The sequence below is a fragment of the Zingiber officinale genome, chromosome 6B, assembly GCF_018446385.1.
Source record: "Zingiber officinale cultivar Zhangliang chromosome 6B, Zo_v1.1, whole genome shotgun sequence".
NCBI classification, from domain to species: Eukaryota; Viridiplantae; Streptophyta; class Magnoliopsida; order Zingiberales; family Zingiberaceae; genus Zingiber; species Zingiber officinale.
In genome coordinates this window covers 59911822-59924507 of record NC_055996.1, presented here as the reverse complement: position 1 = coordinate 59924507, position 12686 = coordinate 59911822, and the positions used below count along the sequence as shown (strand labels likewise).

Genomic DNA, 12686 nt, shown 5'->3' with positions numbered 1-12686 from the left:
ATCCTTGTATCTCATGCACTTTCGAGTTTTTGTGAGATAGTTTAGTACTTACTAAGCGTTTCGCTCATAGATTTATTTTTTCCTCCTACCGCAGATAAAGGAAAAGTTAAAGTGTAAAGAAGAAGGCGACAAGGAGGATGCGTGATGGATGTGTGTGATGCCAGGACTATGGAGAGATCTGGGAAGCTTTGAGTTTTCATGTTTAGTAGTTAAGTAACGGTTATCCTTAGAGAGTAGTATAGTATAGGAAGAAGGGTGGTCGTTACAGTTGACTAGATGTTGGGTAAGAAATCCTATGACTTAAGTTTAGGAGCTAAGGTTGCCAAATTGATTGTGGTAAGAAGGACTATAAATGAACCAAGTGTTCGTGAATAAGCTTGGTGTTCATCTTGTTAAGAGCTTGTTTATGTTTGTTCAATATACATAAGATTAATTAAATAAACAATCTTGAACAGCTCATTAAACTAACCAAACAATCTTAAACACATATATGTTCAACTCGTTAACGTTCGTGAATAATGTTTGTGAATAACGTTCATGAACAATATTCACAAACCATATTCATTAATAAAACTCTTATCAATATGCTAAATAAATAATAAAATAAAATAAATAAATAAGTTTAAATTATCAAGCTCAATAACCAATCAAATAACTAAAAGTTTCAAACAATCAAACAAACTTGAATTGAGAGTTTGATTATATCTAAACGAACCAAGCTCAAATCAAGCTCAAGTCAAACTTGAATTGAGATCTCGATAACATCTAAATGAACCAAACTCAAGCCAAGCTTTAAACAAGCTCAAGCTCATAAAAAATAAACTAAGCCAACCTTGAACAATCATTTTAAAAGCTTGGTTCATTTTAATCTCGGCTCAGCTCGGCTCAGTTACCTTATCAAACAAGCTTCAACACCCCAAAGCTTGGCTTAGCTCAGCTCGTTTACAACCCTAGTGGTTAGCGATTTAGCACGTGGTAATCGATTAAGGGATAATCTTAATTGATTAAGAGATGTTCTTTGCGAAAGCATAGAATGGTGCTAAATCGATCTGGTGAATCGATTCAGTATGGCTGAAGTGATTGGAGTAATTGCTTAAGGCCTTTTTTGTTTGAAACAGAAGTTGTGGTAAGCGATTAAGTATGGAAGCTTAATCGCTTACGATGTTTCTCGTGATCGAGCAAAAGGGAGCAGAATCAATTCAGCTAATCAATTCTGCCCCTCTTAAGTGATTGGGGTAATCGCTTAAGGTTTAAAAATATAGTCGTTCTAAGTAGGTGGCCGAGGAGGTAATTGCTTAATAGATTCTTAAGCGATTAAGGTGCTCGAAGAGCCCTAGAAACGGGTTAATGCAAGAATTGTTTCTCATCACTCTCACTCACAACAACTCAACCACATACAACAAGTTCTTGGAGACTTAGAGTGAAGTGCTGGTACATTTCTAAGCTGATCAAGAGGTGGTTTCAAAAGAGAGAGCAAGCGAGGGTTTCATTGTTGTAATCTTGTAAGATTTCATTTATATTAGCTTCTCATCCTCTTCTTCTTCTATTTCTTCGTGTGTGAGCTTGTATGAGGCTTCTCTGCCTCCAGATTATTTTTGAGAAGGAGCTCTTTCATTGTGTATGTGTGAGAGAAGGTCAGATTCTTATATTAGTCACCTCAAGGAGGTGGATACCAAGTAAATCCTTGTGCTAGCATTGGAGAGTTCTCCGCTTCAAGTATTCTGTTGCAAATCATCTCCATTGAAGTGAGCGAGCTATTCACCCCCTCTAGCTCCCCTTGGTCCCAACAAGTGGTATTAGAGCAGGATCGCTCTTCACTGGACTTATCGTCAGAAAGGACAATGAGCTAGAGGAAGAAGAAGAAGTTGAAGCCCTAAAGTTAAGAAGTCAAAGATTTCATCTAGAGAGCTCAACTTCAAGATGGATTTTCGAGATCGACTCGAATTTGATACTAAAGCACTTCCACCATTCATATCGACAAGCTTCGATCTTTGAAAATCAGGGATAAAAAATTTCTTGATGATGGAGATAGAGCAATAACTATTGGGGTTTTTCGGGCCGCGAAAACCACTTTTTCGCGTCGCGGAAACCCCGAAACCCCGCCACCGGATCCGTGCGAAGGAAAAATAAAACAAAATACGAGTACGAGTTTCTAAAGTCTAGATCTACACTAGATAAGAGCATTACCCTCTGTAACGCCCCGCCCCTCCTGCTAAGGCGACGGGGGTTACTTGCGACACATACATACTTAACACAGCGGAAGTCTTACTTAGAGAATTTAAAACAACATTTTCTTACTTAAAAATTCACCATAGATATAAAAGAACCACATAGCATACCTATCATATTTTTGAGTCTTAAATACCCAAACACATACTTAAGGTCATGGAGTCATAAGGTAAAAACATCAGCATGGTAAATTTCTTATTAAATAAAAGCAGGTCATTTCTTTTAGCCAGTCCACTACCGCACATATCCTTCTAGCCCCTCCTGCTGCTCCCCTAGTCCATCCATGTCTTGCCTTTATCTGTGGTATAAGAAGTAAGCTGTGAGCACTCATGGCTCAGTAAGTTCCTTTCCTACTCACAAAAACCGTAAAGCATATTAAAAACATAAGTCATAAGGCATAAAGACAAATGTATCATGTCAAAAGCATATCATGGCATATCATAACATAACATAAAGTATCATGACATAATCATAAAGTATAAGCATGGTAAATTCCTAAACATATATCATGCAACATATGCAACATGTCTTTTGAAAACTTATACAATACATACTTAAACATAATCTCAACATGATTGGGGCCCCGGCTTGTACCACATACATAAATGTGTGCGTCCTATGTAGGTCCAAGGTAGCAAGTCTTGAACCCTACAAGGCATACATACTAGGCCTGTTTCTTAGTCCATCGACCTAGGGGCACTTAGGAGTCCATCCCTAACGAGGCCCGTTTCTTAGTCCATCGACCCCGGGGCGCTTATGGAGCCCACCCTTGGTACAAGCCATACATAAAGTAAAGTAGCATGTCATACATATCGTAGTTCTTATTCTTACATGCATATCATGTTTCTTGACATATCATAAAACATGCATTTTTTTGGGCACACAGCACATGCATGAATCATAGCATACATCATGAACATATCACTTAGCATATCATAAGCATGCATATTTGGGCACACAGCACATGCATGAATCATAAGCTTGCATAATGAACATATCATTTTTATCATATCCTAAAGCATGCATGATTGAGCACATAGCACATACATGGATCATAAGCATACATAAGAGAGCATATCACTTATCATAAAAGACATAACCATTCATGGAATCATTAAATAACATCTCTTGATTCATTCATAACATGTGAGGTACATCTAGGTCACTAAACCCATATGGCCGAAAGTCATGAATAGAGGCATGATCTCTAGACAACATACAAATATAAAAATCTCATGATATCTTCACATACTAGCATAATAAAGGTCATAAGCATGTTAACCTAAATTTTTAAGCCCTCCTAGGTTTCAAATTCTTCGTGGCCGAAACCTTTCATGTAGAGCAAACAAGTTCTAAATAACATGCAAACATGTAAACCCTAAGCTCATATCATATCATATTTCATAAGGAACCACTTAAGCATATTTAGTTTGGGTTCTAAGTTCCTTAAGCACCCAAACTTATCATGGTCGAACCCTAACATGTCTCCTTCTAGGTTACAAGTAGCATGGAAGTGTTGAACCTTAAGCCAATATCTTATACATTTTCATGATAAACAACATAAGCATATTTGTTTTAAATTCCAAACTTCCTAGACCCTTTAACTCAAGGTGGCCGAAACCTATAACTCATGGAATTAGGTTTTTAGTGGCATAAGAGCATGGTAACCACAACTACATTTCATAGCATATATTACAAGACATCATAAGCATATATAAGTTGGGTTCTAAGTTTTCTCTAGGCTTTTAAACTTGTAATGGCCGAAACATATAAATCATGGAACTAGATTTTTTAGTGACATAAGAGCATAGGAATCACAACTACATTTCATGGTACTTATCACAAAAACATCATGAACAAATGTAAGTTGGTTTCAAAATTTCTCTAGGCCTTTGCACTAGTATTGGTCAAACCCTAACAAGCATGAACTACATTTCTAGTGGCATAAGAGCATGGAACCACACTACATTTCATAGTACTTACCACAAGAAGCATCATGAACATATATAAGTTGGGTTCTAAGTTTTCCTAGTCCTTTAATCCAAAGGTGGCCGAAACATGTGAGTTAGGTTTTTGTTTTTCATATGGCCTAAAAGCATGGAAACCCTACTCAATTTTCATGACATCATAACAAGGAACAACATGAGTAAACTTAGTTAAAAAAAATCTACACATACTAGCTTTAAAACTTAGTGTGGCCGAAAGCTACATGTACTCAAAATTCTATGTAACAAGCAACCATAAAAACATCCACTGGTTTCATATTATTTTATCAAGAAAGTCATGAGATTCCTAGCCTTGGTTTAAACTTTCCTAGACTTCAAATCTCATCATAACCGAACCTTTATAAGCATGAAATAAGATTCATAACTAACATACAATCATGGCATAAACTTCATACCTTGTCTTAGGAACAATTCTTATCATGCTTAGCCCTAGATTTAAAACTCTATTAAGCCTTTACTTCTTACATGGCTGAATACTCATGGGCATGAAAATGGAGTTTCAACAATATACAAGTAGGAGAAAAAGTTAACAACATCATTATCATAGGGTACATAACTCAAGAATAAGGAAACATGCTTAGTTTGAGTCTTAAACTTACCTAGTCTTCTTGTTCATGCTTGGCCGGGAGTTTAAAGCTTATGGATCTAAGTTTTCATCATTTATTCTAGCATGGAAACCTTAGATTAACTTTTTACATAAAATACATATCACAAGAAAGATAGTAAGCATATCTAATTACAACTTTCTTAAACTCTTCTTCTTCTTTTGGCCGAATTTTCTTAAGGCAAGTCCTAGGTTTTTAAGCGATCTAACTCCATGAAAAACCATACAAACTATTGTATCACAGGTGAGGGGAAGCTTACCTAGTAATCACTTGTTAATCTTTAAAGAAATGGTACCCTTGGTGAAGAGGAAGTAGGGGGCTTCTTCTTCTAGCACTCCTTTTGATTTTCTCTTGCTTGGAAGGGTACACCTTGAAGGCTCCTTCTTGTAGTTTAGTTTTCTCTTAGGGAGAATCCTAAACTTGGCTTGTGGAGATGAGGGAGGAGGCTTAGAGTCTCGGCAAGGGTGAGGGAGAAGGAAAAAAAATGAAAACCTTTAGTTCCTTTCCTTTTTATGCTAAGTAGGTGGAAGTTACCAAAATGAACTTTGCTTCCCTTCCTCCTTATCTCATGCATGTATTTTCTTAATGAGAATATGTCCTCATTCCCTTCCCTAAATTCTTCTCTTTATTATCCTCTTAAACCCCATGAAAATAGAGAAGGAAAGGGAGAAGGACAACTTGTCTTTTGCTACTCTTTTTCCTTAACCAAGAGGTAAACAAGAGAAAGAAGCCACTTGATTTTCCCTTTGTTCCTTCACTAAATTTTAGCTTTACATTTAACTACAATTCCCATCATTTCCCATTCACATATTATTCATTATCCTAGTGGTTATCATACATAATTTTATTTCTATCCTTTGTGAGAGGTTCAAGGTTCAAACCTTCACCTCTTCTTTTATTTCTCTTATCTCTTTTTTTTTTCTTTTTGATTCTTCATATTTTTAGGCTCTAAAGCAAATAACACCCATATACTTATCTCATAAACTTGTGGGTGTTACACCCTCGATGCGATGTCGTTCGCTATCCCACTAGTCCAACGGTTTGCCGGATCTCAAGATTGTCAAAGTAGACAACCCTCTAGAAGTATCCACAGGAACAAAATTAGGTGGAGGGGACCAAACAAAGGTGTGCTAGCACCTAGGGTGTTCAGCCAAGAGAAGAGGGAGAGCAAGAAGAGAGAGCTCTAGGAGGAAGAAGATGAGAGTTACTTCACAAATGAAAACTCACAACCACATTCATGTGGCCGGCCACATTAAGAGGAGTTGTAACCTCCATGGAATGCCAAGAGTCGCAACTCTTGGTAACTCCCATGAGGTGACATCCCACTTAAGCAACCATGATGATGTGGAGCATCATCATTGGCCCAATCAATGCCAACTCACCAATGAGGTGGCATAAAGTCAAGTCAAACTTGACTCTTCATCTTCCTCTCAAGTCAAGTCAAACTTGACTTAATCTCTCTCATGGTTGATCTAATCCAACCATTTAATTCAAGCCAATTTAATATAATGAATCTAATTCATTTAATTAAATTGATTCAATGAGTCATAATCTAAATTAGACTCATTAAACACATGAATCAACTTGAGTCCAACTCAATTAGCCCAATTAGGATTACTCTTAATCCAATTTGGTTCATCAAATGAATCTAATCCTCTTGGTTCATCATATGAACCTAATCTCCATCTAATTGTCCTTAGTGTGTGACCCTATAGGTTCTTGTAACATTGGGAATGCCCCTAAACCCATTTAGAAGCATAAGTAATGAGCGGTATCTAGCAACACATCATTACTACTCAAGTTACAAGAATGTTGAGATCCAACATCACCTTGTGACTACTAATTATGACTCCTCACAATATATGACAAGTGTCCTTCTATCCTAGACATTTAGATTGATCAATGTTAGGCATAGACCGTGTCAACCTCTGACCAATCTAAATCTTGATTTCCAAGTAGACTCACTAAATCAAATGAGCTCAATATCTCATATTAACTCATTTGGGCATGACCATGCACTTCGTGGTCTCACTCTATCAAGAATATCGATGTCGCTCCCGTCATATAGGAGGGATAGATCCCATCTACATCACTCACATCCCTCTGCATAATTCGTTACATACCCAGTAATCGCCTTTCTAGTCCACCCAGTTACGGGTGACGTTTGACGAAACTAAAGTACATAACTCCTTATATAGGGAACCATGGTGACTTCAGGTCTAAGGACTAGTAGTCATACAAATAGCCACATGAGAAAGTATATGACACTCATATAACAATCCATGATACTTTCTCATGGCGGGTCATTCAGTATGCATTCTCCAATGCATACCCATGTGTCAACTTGATATCTCTATATCCATGACTTGTGAGATCAAGTCATCGAGTTGACCTATATGCTAGTCTTATTGCATTAACATTGTCCTTGAATGTTAACACTCGACTAGGAATGATTAAGAGTAGTGTTCCCTATATCATCTCACTATCGGTTTAACTAACCGATTGATATAGGTGAGAACCTTTTACTCAAGGACGCTATTATACTTAGTTTATTTGGCACCAATACAAGTAAGTATAATAACCAAAACAAATGCCTTTATTTATATAAGAATATGATACAACAAGTCCATAATACAATCATCAAATGATTAGCTCTAGGGCTCTAACTAATAATCTCCCACTAGCACTAGTGCCAATCAGTGTAGGCTCTAAGCCCCAACGACCTAGTGTGACCATCATGCTTCCTCTGTGCCAAAGCCTTGGTCAAGGGATCTGCGATGTTAGCCTCTGTAGGTACTCTGCATATCTTCACATCTCCTCTCTTGATAATCTCTCGAATGAGATGGAAGCACCGTAGTATGTGTTTGGTCCGCTGGTGTGAACGAGGTTCCTTCGCTTGTGCTATAGCTCCATTGTTGTCACAATAGAGCTCAATAGGGTCAGCAATACTGGAAACCACCCCAAGTTCAGTGATGAACTTGCGGATCCAAACTGCCTCATTTGCTGCCTCAGATGCAGCAATGTACTCGACCTCTGTCGTAGAATCAGCTACTGTGTCCTGCTTCGAACTCTTCAAGCTCACAGCACCACCATTAATGCAAAATACTAACCCTGACTGCGATCGATAATCATCCTGATCGGTCTGGAAGCTGTCATCACTGTAACCCTTTACAGCTAGCTCATCATTGCCTCCATATATCAAGAAATATTCTTTAGTCCTTCTTAAGTACTTAAGAATATTCTTGACCGATATCGAGTGACTTTCACCTGGATCTAACTGGTATCTGCTCGTCATGCTCAAAGCATACGAGACATCAGGTCGAGTACATAGCATGGCGTACATGATAGATCCTATGGCTGAGGCATAAGGGATCTGATCTATGCGGTCTCTCTCCTCTCTAGAAGAGGGACCTTGAGTCTTCGAAAGACTCACGCCATGTGACATCGGCAGAAATCCCTTCTTGGAGTTCTGCATGGCAAACCGAAGGAGTACCTTGTCAATATATGTACTCTGACTTAGGCCAAGCAATCTCTTAGATCTATCTCTATAGATTTGTATCCCTAGAATGCGGGATGCCTCACCTAAGTTCTTCATTGAGAAGCAACTCCCTAGCCAGGTCTTGACAGACTGAAGCAAAGGGATGTCCTTCCCAATGAGTAGTATGTCATCCACATACAATATGAGGAAGACAACTATATCCCCTACAACCTTCTTGTAGATACAAGGCTCATCTTCATTCTTGATGAAACCAAACTGTTTGATTGCATCATCGAATCGAAGATTCCAGCTCCGAGAAGCTTGCTTTAGTCCATAAATGGACCTATGCAGCTTGTATACTCTGCTAGTATGTTGTGGATCTACAAAACCCTCAGGTTGTGTCATGTACACATCCCCGAGCAGGTTTCCATTCAGAAACACGATTTTGACATCCATCTGCCATATCTCATAGTCATGGTATGCTGCAATAGCAAGCATGATCCGAATGGACTTAAACATCGCTACTGGAGAAAAGGTTTCATCATAATCAATACCATGAATCTGCTTGAAACCTTTAGCTACCAAGTGACCCTTATAGATAAGTCCATCCATGTCAGTCTTTCTCTTAAAGACCCACTTACACCCAATTGGTTTTACCCCTTCAGGTGGATCAACGAAAGTCCATACTTGGTTGGTGTACATGGATTCCATCTCGGATCTCATGACCTCCAGCCACTTCTCGGAATCTGGTCTCATCACAGCTTCCTGATAGGTGGTAGGTTCATCATCTATGAGCACAACATCATCATGGTCAGACAAGAGAAATGAGTATCTCTCAGGCTGACGACGTACCCTATCAGACCTGCGAAGAGGTATGTCTACTTGAACTGGTTGTTGTTCCTCAACTCTTTGTGGAACAACATCTTCCACAACACTTTGTGGTTCCAGTTTAACTTCCATCGAGGCTTCAGTGCTATTGTTCGCATCTTGAACTTCTTCAAGATCGAACGTGCTCCCACTAGTCTTTCTAGAAACAAAGTCCCTTTCTAGAAAGACCCCAGTCTTTGCCACAACTACCTTGTGTTGACTGGGAATGTAGAAGTAATATCCCTTAGTTTCCTTGGGATATCTAATAAAGTAGCACTTGTCAGATTTGGGTCCTAATTTGTTTGAGACTTGACGTCTAACGTAAGTCTCACAACCCCAAATCCTCATGAAAGACACCTGGGCATCTCTCCCAGTCTATATCCTATATGGTGTCTTTATCACGGCCTTGGATGGAACTCGGTTGAGTATAAAAGCCGCCGTATCTAGAGCATAGCCCCAAAGGAATGTCGGAAGATCTGTGTGACTCATCATAGATCGTACCATATCTAATAGGGTATGATTCCTCCTTTCGGATACACCATTCCACTGTGGTGTTCCAGGAGGAGTGAGTTGGGATAAAATCCTACACTTAGCTAGATAGTCACGAAACTCATGGCTAAGGTATTCTCCACCTCGATCTGATCGAAGTATCTTAATACTCTTGCCAAGCTGGTTCTGTACTTCATTCTTGAATTCTTTGAACTTTTCAAAGGATTCAGACTTATGTGTCATAAAGTACACATAACCATATCTACTGAAGTCATCAATAAATGTGATGAAGTACCTATAACCGCCTCTAGCAGCGACATTGAAAGGGCCACATACATCACTATGTATAAGACCTAACAAGTCAGTCGCTCTCTCACTGTGCCCAATAAAGGGAGTCTTGGTCATCTTGCCTAGTAGGCATGACTCGCACGTCTCATAAGATTCAAAATCAAATGAGTCCAGCAAACCATCCTTATGGAGCTGGGATAAGCGCTTGTCATTTATATGACCTAAGCGACAGTGCCAGAGATAGGTTTGGTTCATGTCATTTGACTTGAACCTCTTGGTATTTATGTTATAGAAAGGACTTTCAAGGTCTAGAATGTAGAGTCCGTTCATCAGAGGTGCACTACAATAGAATATATCTTTTAAATAAACAGAACAATATTTGTCCTTAATTATAAAAGAGAAACCTTTCTTGTCCAAACAAGAAACTGAAATTATGTTCTTTGTTAATGCAAACACATAACAACATTCATCTAATTCTAATACAAGCCCAGAGGGTAGAGATAGATGATAAGTTCCTACAGCAACAGCAGCAACCCGTGCTCCATTGCCTACTCGTAGGTCCACCTCGCCCTTCGCCAATGCCCTGCTATTTCTCAGCGCCTGCAGATTAGTACAAATGTGAGAAGCACATCCGGTATCTAATACCCATGATGAAGAAATAGATAGATTGACTTCTATAACATATATACCTGAAGTGGAAGTCTCACTTCGCTTCTTCTTAAGATCTTCCAGGTACACCTTGCAGTTCCTCTTCCAGTGCCCGGTCTGACCGTAGTGGAAGCAGGTAGCATCCTTGGCGACCCCTCCTTTAGGCTTCAGTGCCTTGCCTTTGCCCTTGGCTTGGGACTTTCCCTTGCCTTTGGGCTTGCCCTTGCCCTTGTGTTTCTGAACCATCAGAACAGAGTGGGGCTTAACCTTCTTAAGGTTCAGCTCAGCAGTTCTTAACATGCTAAGCAGCTCGGGCAGTGGCTTGTCATGTTCGTTCATACACTACAAGAAAAAAGCCTTACAACAACGGTTTTTCACCGTTGTCGTAGCCCCTTTCGGACTGTTGTTAAAGGCTGTGTTGTTAAAGGGGGTACTCAAAGACAACGGTTTTTAACCGTTGTCTTTGAAGACAAAGACAACAGTTTTTACAACGGTGAAAAACTGTTGTCTTTTCCTTCAAAGACAACAGTTTTTCACCGTTGTCTTTGAGCGTCTACCTTTAATAACAAGGTCTTCAACAATAATTTTAAACTATTTACGACAACAGTGAAAAACCGTTATCTTTTTTTGATAAAAAATAAAAAAAATATTAAAATTTATTATACAATTTTCTAGTATTATAAATCATTCAAAATACTAAATTTGTAAATAAAATTTAACATATAATTTTCTAACATTCGAAAATAATATTTACAACATTCCGAAGAAATTTCAAAAGCAACCAACAAAATGACAATGACACTATTAAAACAAAGGTAGAACAACACAACATCCTAATCCTAGAAGAGTAACACAACATCCTAATCTTGATATCCAGTTTTGAAGAGTTGGAGCATTTGAACTACTTTTACCATGTACAACACTAGAAGAGTAACAAAACACTGCTTCTTAATTCTCCTAATCCTTCATCTTCTTCATCCTTGCCATGTTTGCATCGTACTTGGATCGAAGTGGACCAAGTAGATAAAGAAAGAAGATAAACTAAATGCCTTCATCTTCTTCATCCTTGCTTCTTAATTCTCCTAATCCTTCATCTTCTTCATCCTTGCTTCTTAATTCTCCTAATCCTTCAAACTCCACTTGTAAGAAGAAGATAAAGAAATGTCACTTGATCTAAACTAAATGCCTATGAATAATAAAAAAAATTTGAAATCTCATAAAGTAGACTTAATTCATTAATAATGCATCATATTGAATGTCTCTCCATGACTAGCTTAATAGCCTGTGTTATAGACATGTCTTCATTTGTTTCATACCTGAGTTTGTTAGCCTGTAAACGTTGAACAGTCATTTCACAAGAGAAATATTTCCAAGTTATCAGCACTGCAAATATAAGGTTAATAAAGAACTTGCCTCTTCCAGAATGGTTTCAAACACCTGACCAACTTTTTCTACTAGATCTTAAGGCACTTGATGTCCATCACCATCAAAGAGTGCGTAGCTGAAAAATAGAAGTAAATTTGTCTCCATAAGATTATAGTCTCCATGATCAGTGATATCTGTTAGTTATTCAATTAACCATTACCTCTCCAAGTCATGATCATACAAGACAGAATTGTCACCAGAAGTTCGATAAATTGGTAGACCAAGTCTTCCAATCCAAGATGCCAATGGATTCTCGTTGCAGACACCATGCAACCTGAAGTGTCCAAATTAAAACTTCTAGTCACTGAAATTTTGAAGGCTGGCTACAATCCTCTTCAGAAGGAATGAAAACAAAAACACAAAAAAAAGAAGCATACCAGGCTGCTCCCATGTCAACAGGAAAACCAAATGAGTAGTTAGTGTGAACTCGACCACCAATTCTATCCCGAGATTCTAAAAGCACAACCTAAGGAATAAAAAATAAACTTCCATGTGATACAAATTTACCCAGCCACTTCACACACTGCATTCATATCAGAACTTAGAATCTAATATGTAAAGGCAACTGAAAAAACTGTTAATTTATATCGACATAACACCTGAAAAGTTGCATTTTTCAGTGCATGAGCAGCTGCAATCCCTGCAAATCCC

At 38.4% G+C, this 12686-nt stretch overlaps 1 long non-coding RNA gene across 1 annotated transcript; it reads right to left on the bottom strand.

Annotated features, from left to right (window-relative positions):
* Window positions 1–12063: 12063 nt before the first annotated feature.
* Window positions 12064–12686, bottom strand: LOC121990218. Its single transcript, XR_006114513.1, has 4 exons — window positions 12635–12686; window positions 12413–12501; window positions 12196–12309; window positions 12064–12111 (listed from the first exon to the last, which is right to left on the bottom strand). It is a non-coding gene; the product is annotated as an uncharacterized LOC121990218 (long non-coding RNA).